Genomic DNA, 6,416 nt, shown 5'->3' with positions numbered 1-6,416 from the left:
CATCCTTCACACTATCATATTTCTTTCTGCTGTCAATTCTACATATCCACACCTCTTTCCAGAATAACATCCTATTCATTTTTTTCCCTAGCTCATCATTTACCTCCTTCTTTTTCCTCTTGACTAGTCTCTTTATGTGCGTCTTGCTATCAGTATATTCAGTTCATATTTCATTTGAACCTTTGTCCTGTAACCACTCTAGCCACTTCTTCATCTTTTCCTCCACTGCTCCCTTAACTTCTTCATCCCACCATTCTGTACCTTTCTTCTTTGTTGTTACTCCTGCCACACAACACACCGCTTTAGCACTCCTAACTAAGCAACCCCTATATGCATTCTATAGGCTGTCCAGATCCATTTTAATCCAATGTACTGATTCTAACTCCTCTCCTACTTTGGTCCTGTATTCGTCTGCCATTTCCTTGATCCTCAGCTTCTCGACTTTCAGTCTTTCCTCCCTGACTGCCCCTCACTCTCCTGGTCCACCTCACTCCTCTCAGCTTGATCTTGCATACCACAGTCATATGATCTGACAGACCTCCACATCGTCCTTTCACGTCCCTCGTATCTGCAACCATTCCCAGCATCGACATCTCTCCGAGCACATAATCAGTCAAGTTCCTTTCAACAAGATCTCCGTTCCCTCTAGATCATGTATATTTATGTGTGTATTTGTGTTCGAAATACTAGTTACAAATGCACAACCTCCTTTCCTGACACATATCCTTCAGTCACTTCCCATTATCATTTTCTCCTGGCACGCCATTTGGAATAAGCCTGGGCAGGTTTATATGTAGGAGGTGGTTGGGGTTTATATCTCAAGTATTGCCACTCAGCAATGAGCGCGGCTGGTCACTTTCATCTTAAGTGTCAAGACCAACTTGCCTAGGCCCGCACTCCTGTACTTATCATGGGGCAACACAGGACTGGATAAAGAAAGGCCTCCCCCAACCTTCTCCACGAATTCCTTGACTGAGCCAATCTCTGCAACATTTTCCCTGCAAAATTCTCTATCTCATCCTTCTACCTCCTGTCTGGCCCTTTTCTGCTAGTCTTACAAACTCTCCGTGTCCAGTAAGTCAGCCTCTGGCTCCATCGATTATCCCTTATTCCTGCTGAATAGCCTCCCCACCTCCATTTCTGTTCTTTTATAACTTCTATAATGTCTTTGACTTTAGTTTGCTTTCTCACCCAAGTTGATCTTTTCCTGTCTCTTAAAGATACTCCCAACATTGATCTTTCCATTCCTCTCTGAGGACGTATTAGTTCATTTTCCGTCAATTTTGTTAGTTTCCAGGTCTCACAGCCGTAGGTCGTGGCTGGAATTATACATTCGTTATATACTTTTCGTTTCATACATATTGGCAAGCTACTTTTCTTAATGCTTCTATATTTACCAAAAGCTTTCCATCGAATTGTAATGCGTCTTTTTAGTTCGAATTCATGGTCTTTCCTTATTTTTAGTATTTACATCGAGTAATTGTACTCCTCGACTTCTTAAAGAATTTCTTCGCTTATTCTGATGACGCTTTTTGGTGAATGTTGATTAAAGATTAGTTTTGCTCCGGTTCATCTTTAGCCCTGCTTTGAGACTTTCTCTGTTCAGGTCATTTAACATTTCTTGCAATGTTTCTGTTGTTTCTGAGATTAGGACAATGCCAACTGCAAATCTGATATGGTTTAGCTATTCTCCATCTATGTTTACTCCTTTGTTCTCCAAGTTTAGCATTCTGGATATACTTTCTGGGCATGATGTAAATAATTCTGGTGAAATTGTGTCTCCCTGACGGACGCATTTCTCAGGCTTAATTTTTTTTTTCGAGTCTTTATGTAATTTAACTGTAGATGTTCCCCCCTGATATGTGTTTTCGAGCATTTGTACAATGTTCTCATTTACTCCTTGTTCTCACAATGAATTTAAAAATGCTATGTGCTCTACTGAGTCAATAGCCTTTTTGTAATCAACAAATCCTAAGCACAGTGGTTTATTATCTTATGTAGTTTTCTCTGGCAGCCGCATCAATGTGTGTAGATGTTCAGTAGTCGAATATCCGCTTCGATATCCTGCCTGTTCACGAGGTTGGTTTTCTTCCAAATTAGTTGTTATTCTATTCTTTAGGACTTTAGTGAACAGCTTGTAAATGACTGATAAGCTAATGGGTCGATAGTTACCAAGATCTTTTGAGCTGCCATTTTTGTAAAGTAAAATAACTATACATTACACCACGTTTTGGGAATTTTCTTTTTTTGTACATTGAGTAAATAAGTGGGCAAGTCCGTTTTGTACTTCCACTCCTGCATCCAGCAGTAAATCTACTATTATTCCGTCTTCTTCCGGAGCCTTCCCAGTTTTTATATTTTTAAGAGAAATGTTTATTTCGTCTGCTGTTACATCAGGTATTTCACTTGTGTCAACTGAAAAGGTAGCTACTGGTACTATTGTCTTTATGCATACAATTTTTTGTAAAATTATTCAACTCTCTTCACCATCTTATCTTTGCATTTAATGACTGTCACGAATCAAATTCGCGACATTTCCCTTTTGTGAGAAATCACGAACTATTAGTGGAAAACTCACTGTGTATCGCTCAGTTAACCGTTTCTCTCTCCATTTCGGTGGTATACTTTTCAAACATTCGTCACTGTTTCAAAAGTGACCGATCTAATGCACGTCACTAAGTGCTCTACTGAGCGATACTATTGTTTCTTTATTGTTCGTCCCTGCTTGCCTCAACCGTTAGCCACGCCTTCTTCCGGTGGCCTGTGCGTTCTACCACACGCATCGTTTGAATAGTCAGTCCAGTGTCTGTTGTGAAGGAGAGAGGTTCTGTGCTCCAGAAGTGAGAGGTCAACCCAGGCTCCACTAGACTACAGTTCTCCAGACTCCCACCCTTCGTTGGTGATACACCGCATTCATTGACCAGTATTTCTTTTCGTTTTCCTAGTCTTAAGAGCTTAGTTAAGGTGTTTTTCCTAGGCGTAAGAATTTAGTTCTTGAGTGAGTGAGTGAGTGCGATCTCATGAATTTGATTTTGAAATGTAACGTTAAATTTATTTTGTAATCAATAAATTTAACAGTTCTTTTTCTTGAGCTTAATTTAATGTAAACTTGTGTTTCACTTCTCCGCATTAAGCTTATTTCTCTTATAGCTCCTAGCTTGCATAAACGTTTGCCATTCATAACTGGTACTTAGGCCAGTCTTGTGTAGTAAGCTTAAAATCCGTTGTGCCTCCTAGGAGTTAAGCATCAGCAAGAACCTGATACTATTATTAGTATTAGTTATTGTCAGGGGTGAGGTAACTTTCTCCAGAGGTTAACAGTACTAATAAACAGCAATTGAGTAATTAGTCTCTGCTGTGTACTGTTGAGAAAGTTTATAAATTCTCGTTCTTAGAGAATCGTGCAAAGCAAGCCAGCATAAAGTAATCGTTGCTTGATTTAGCAAGACAATCATTGTCCCTGCTCTTCAATATTATTGTACATTACTATCATTAAAATAATATTAGCATTTATTAAAAAAAAAAAAAAAAAACGTGACAATGACTTCGCCATTTTGGTCTTTTAGTGATATAATTTGTTGCTTTCCTAGTGCCATTTTACTTCGGATCTGTTTCAGACTTTTTCCTTTTTTGATGGTCTCTTTGATCTGATCCATGTTTCTCTTTCTTTTTTCTTTTTGTCTCTTGTTGATAAGCTTATTTAATTCTGCTCGTTCTATTTAATCTTTCCTTGTTTTTACTTTCGAAATCTTTTTATTTGTTTTTTTATCAGCTCGAGTGTTTTTTCCGAATTCTTCTTGGCTTTGGTTGCATTAGGTTTGCCTATTACCACCGTTGATTCTGTTACACTTTTGTTAGTCTGTCATTCAACTCATCAGTGTCACATTCAGCATTACTTAGAGACTGAAATATGTTCGTTATTTCCAACAGAAAGGCTGCTTTGTGTTCGTTTACTTTTACTGATCATATCTTTTTTCTCTTTAACCATCTTTCTTTCGCTTCTTAACCCGCCACGTGCCGGACACTCCAGACATAAAATGGCATGCCAGTGCCGGCCAATTTTCGATTTTTTTTAAGGCTAAAATGATAGATTTTGATGTAAAAAAAAAAAAAAAAAAAACGATTATGACCATTAAAAGGCTCACGGCCATACCACGTTGAGTACACCGCTTCCCATCCGATCAGCGAAGTTAAGCAACGTTGGGTCTGGTTAGTACTTGGATGGGTGACCGCCTGGGAACACCAGATGCTGTTGGCATCCCTACGTGTCAAGTGGGGTTGGTGGAGGATTAGTGCCCCTCCCTGTAAAACAATTAACTCAAAGCCCTTGGCCACCCTGTTTGGGATACATGGCGTCTGGCAATGGATGGATGGAAAAGGCTCACCGGAGGCTACAAGTGCGTTTTCTGGAAGTCCCCAGTCCGCCCCTCAGGTGTGGTTTCCTAGAACAGAAGCGTAGGTGAGAGAAAACCTCTTTTTCTATGAAGGTAAACTCAGGTATTGTAATGCTGAGTAGAATTTGGCTCGACTTCTCGTTCCAAATCAACTCAACACTGAGCGGGGTCCTCTTTCGAGACCGGAGCTAGTGCAATGAAGAGAGGCAGGACATAAAAACTTTCGGCAACACCATACACGTATATTATTTCAGTTAGACACAAGACATTTCAGTAGACATTACATCACAATATAGAGCAATACGAAACCTTATCTAAAATATTGTGTATCTCGCAGGATACTAGCTTCCTAGATATTAATGACAATACAACAAATCTTAGTACTAGGAGTACAGTAAATACCCGTGCGCGCGGAGCGCGTGAGGGGAGAGAGGGGGGGGGTTTGTGATTTACAAGGAAGGGGAGGGGGAGGTAGGGAGACACGGAGAGTGACTTAGAACGGCGAGGGAGAAGTTATGATATTTAAAGAGGCCCAATATTAACAAGGGAGTTTAGGTGTTTTCTATTGGCAAGAATTCTTTGATAATTAACTCTGGTTCTTATTTGGACTTTAAGAGCGGGGGTGAGGAGTGGGGAGGGTGTTCAGGGATAGCGTGCGGAACAGGGGAGTACAGTTATCACTCGCGGTCCTCGTAGTTTTGGTAACACTAGATTTCCGTCAGCACAACTAATATACTACACATCTCCCGGGTAGGTTATGTAGACTCGCACTTCCCAACGCGTAACAAAGTCGGAACCCTCGTAAATTCTATTCCACTGTATTACTCAGAGTTTAACCAATAGCACTCCAATAATGTATTATCCTTTCTTTGGGCTCTAGAGAGAAGTTCTTAGTAAACTCGGGATGACACTCGCACGTATCTTCACTTGGGGTCTCTACCCATATTCTCGCCCGTTAATGTAACATTATGTCCTGGGTTACCCCAATGGAAATTACATGAAATCACTGCACTAGTCTTATTCTAAGAGAAAAAGAGTCACACTTAACCTACTTCACAATTGCAGGATCCTCGTATCTCTCGTGGAGAGAAACACGGTTACCTCAGTGATGATCCGGTCGGACTGAGGGCGTCGCCAGGGTACGGCGAGTCGGGAGGGCACGGGGCGACTCACTAGAGCGTCCTCTCACGTCCGGGGGCTTCCGGACTGGGCTCCGGACTGGGGCCGAAGAGGGCTAGGAACCTCTGGGTCAGGTCCCAGCGTCGCGGGGGCGTGGTGAGGTCTCGCCCGGGTGTCCTGGGGCGGGCCGGAAGAGGCGACGGACTGCGGTCTCCTATGGGCAGGGGCGCCGGCAGGGAAGGACTGCGGCATCGGCTGTCACAGGGGCCCGACAGGTGGGTCTTCTCAAGGGCCTCGCGCAGGGAACAGAGGCCGGGGGAGACAGGGAGGTCTTTCCTCCTCACTATACCCTGGGAGCGACCATCGATCGTCTCCACCGGGGTGCTGAGGGAGCGACCGTGGATCGTCTCTACCTGAGCTTTCAGAGAGCGACCGTTGATCGTCTCTTCCTGATTTTTGTGTGAGCGACCATAGATCGTCTCTATCTTTTTTTTATGGGAGCGACCATTGATCGTCTCTACCAGTGTGCTGAGGGAGCGACCGTTGATCGTCTCTACCTTAGCTTTCAGGGAGCGACCATTGATCGTCTCTACCTGATTTTGTTGTGAGCAACCATAGATCGTCTCTGTCTTTTATGGGAGCGACCATTGATCGTCTCTACCGGGTTGTGGAGGGAGTGACTGTTGATCGTCTCTACCTTGCCACTATTAGAGCGACCATAGATCGTCTCTACCTTAGGGGTGCTGTCTGGAGTACAGTTTCTGACTCCACCCCTAGCTAACTCGGTGATTCCGCCACACGAAGGTAGTGTCTTTTGTCTACGGTGGCGGCGGCGCGGTGGTTGCATCTCACAAGGGCGCACGGCCCGGGCTGACGTACGCTGCTGTTGCCCGGAGTGGTGGT

General features: G+C 43.1%; 1 non-coding gene across 1 annotated transcript; it reads left to right on the top strand.

The window, feature by feature from the left end:
* The first annotated feature begins 4,139 nt into the window (after positions 1–4,139).
* LOC145405168 (5S ribosomal RNA) lies at positions 4,140–4,258 on the top strand. Its single transcript, XR_013898270.1, has one exon. It is a non-coding gene; the product is annotated as a 5S ribosomal RNA (ribosomal RNA).
* The last annotated feature ends 2,158 nt before the right edge of the window (positions 4,259–6,416 follow it).

This window comes from Coenobita brevimanus, chromosome 65 (genome assembly GCF_032717465.1).
Source record: "Coenobita brevimanus isolate Jiangsu-jjx chromosome 65, ASM3271746v2, whole genome shotgun sequence".
NCBI classification, from domain to species: Eukaryota; Metazoa; Arthropoda; class Malacostraca; order Decapoda; family Coenobitidae; genus Coenobita; species Coenobita brevimanus.
The sequence above is the reverse complement of the archived record's forward strand: the minus strand, read 5'-3'. Positions and strand labels throughout refer to the sequence as shown.